This window comes from Kryptolebias marmoratus, linkage group LG16, assembly GCF_001649575.2.
Source record: "Kryptolebias marmoratus isolate JLee-2015 linkage group LG16, ASM164957v2, whole genome shotgun sequence".
NCBI lineage: Eukaryota > Metazoa > Chordata > Actinopteri > Cyprinodontiformes > Rivulidae > Kryptolebias > Kryptolebias marmoratus.
Window position 1 is genome coordinate 471699 of NC_051445.1, and position 2734 is coordinate 474432.

Consider the following 2734-nt stretch of genomic DNA (forward strand, 5'->3'; position numbering starts at 1 on the left):
CCCCACCTGGACAGACCTGGACACCTGTCTGCGAGAGAGACAGACAGCTGTCCCCACCTGGACAGACCTGGACACCTGTCTGCGAGAGAGACAGACAGGTGTCCCCACCTGGACAGACCTGGACACCTGTCTGCGAGAGAGACAGGCAGCTGTCCCCAGAGGTGTCCAGAAAACACAACAAAAGAATAAATCAGACAAAAACCTGTTTGAAGTAATATTTAAATCAAGTGTTTGTTTCTTTTTCAGCTGTTTGTTTCTGTAACACTGACGGCAACATTAAAGCATCAATGTTTCAGAATGAAGGACGGATTTATTTTAAACATGGAGACGAACAGAGAGGGTCAGAAAGAGCTGAGTTGTCTGGTTTGGAGACAGAACAGGAAGTGTCAGAGCTGAAGATGTTGAGGTTCTCCTCAGGGGGGACAAGGATGGACAGGATCAGGACTGAGGTCCTCAGAGGTCCAGCACAGGTTGAAGGACTGGGAGATAAAGACTGAGAGGGTTTGGACATGTCCAGAGGAGGGACAGAAGGATGTTAGAGACAAAGAAGACATGGAGGACAGAGGACACAGAGGACAGAGTTAGATGGAGGAGGAGGACTCACTGTGGAGACCCCTGAAAATCACGTCTATTTGTTCAAAACTCAGTTTCTTTGGACTAAAATGAGGAGAAAGAATATAAACTTCCTAAATCCTGGATTTAAATTAAACTCATTAATTCCTGATATTTGACGTCTTCATATAAAAATATATATTTTTAAATTGTACATTTATTTATTTACTCTTACGCAGACAAACATGAAACTATTGAAAATGTTCAGGACTGAAGCTGAAATAAAAAGCAGCCAAAGTCCAAAGAAAAACTGTGAAAGAGGTTCTGGAAGTCTGGAGAACCGCCGATCCAGAACACAGAACATCACAGGAAGGTTCTGGACGAGGATCGGATCAGGACTGTCAAAGCTCATCAAACTAAGTCTTTAAAAAGGAAGAAAGAAGCAGAAACATTCGAGGTACATCTGGGTCGGACCGACTTCTTGCTGTGAGGCAGCAGAGCTGACCACTAACCCACCGTGCAGCTGATTTCTATCTAACAGAGCTGGAAATGAGCCTCTTTGTTCTTCCCTGGAATCAAACTCTTTACTCATCTTATTAAACTTCTTTATGCAAAACACTCTTATCTCACTCCAGGGAAACCAGCGGTTCTGTTGACCGTGATGACTTTTAACTTTCATAGTGAGGAAGGGATCCAAATGTTGGGCCCGAGACGGAGCACAGAAGTAAAAACATTAACCCCCTCCATCCAGGAAGCTTTATTCGATCAAACTAAAAGTGTCGCTGAAGCAGGGAGTCAGAAACTAAACAAGAAACAAACAAGAACTCTGGATGGATCAGAAGCTGAGTAAGAACTGAAACTAAAAGACCTGGAGAATGAGAGCAGCTTTCTTTGAATGAATGCCTATCACCCGCCGCCAGAGTTTCAGACACATCCTCTGAGCGGCTCTGGGCTTGGACCGGGGTTCTGTGACGGTTCTGGGCTTGGATCGGGGTTCTGTCATGGTTCTAGCACCATCTACTGCCTTCAAGGACCATGTCTTTTCCACGGACGTTTGAGCGTTTTTCAGCAGCGGATAGGAAACCCCTGTGGAAGAAGAGAGGCCGGGTTCTGGTCCGGCCCGCCTGAAGTCCTGACCTGTCTGGAACACCAGATGTGAGGCAGTGAGGAACATCAGGAAGGTGGAACACCAAATCCATCCTTCCAAAGGGTTTCTATAGGGCGCCCCCTGGTGGCCATGTGAACAAAACCTCCAACAAACTGTTTTAAATTCAAACTTTTTGTTTTATTTTCTGCATTTCTGTTTATTTATGAATGTTCCTCAAACAGTTTGATAATTCAGACTTTTCACAGGTTCGGAGGGAGTTACTGAGGAAGGAAAGGAAATGTCTCCTCTGTGCAGAAATAATATTTATTAACTGAGAGACACTGAACATAAACAGATCCGGGACCTGAACCAGGACCTGAACCAGGACCTGAACCGGGACCAGCTGCTTTACAAAAAACACAGAACAGCAGAAAGAATAAAATATCAAAATAAATTACCCAGGAGGAAAGGTAAATAAAAAGAAAACAGAAGAAACAAGTAAAATAAAATAACAGAAATATATTATTAACACCAAAAAGCAACAAATGGCAATAGCACATGAAGTAACAGATAATCATGGATTTAAATTTGAGATGAGGTCATTACAGGTTTTGTGTTTCACTGATTTATTGATTTATTTATTGATTTGTTTATTAGTAGAAAATTAAACTGACTGCAACATAGTGCTTAACCTCTATCAAAAAAACCCGAAAAGTTTGGCATTTTCTTTAAAAATGTAATGTATTTATGTAAAATTTGACCTGAATGATTATTATATTAATGTAACATCCTTTAGGTTCAGTTTTGTCCAGAAAAATAATTTTCTGATTAAAAAAGACGTGACTCCGAATTCCGACTTCCTGAGGAGCTGTAAACGCACCATATGCTGCTCGCGCATGCGCCGTCGACATCAGGTGAATGTAGCGGATTTAGCGACCAGCTGCTCTAAAACGGACCGGGACAGAGCCCAGAACCGATCCCAGAACCGAGCCAGGGTGTTAAATGTTTCAGAACCTGCGAGAAGAGCAGAAGTTCTCAGGTTTAAACTAGATTCTGTTGGAAAAAGGTAAGAATTCAGCAGAAACACGAAGAAAC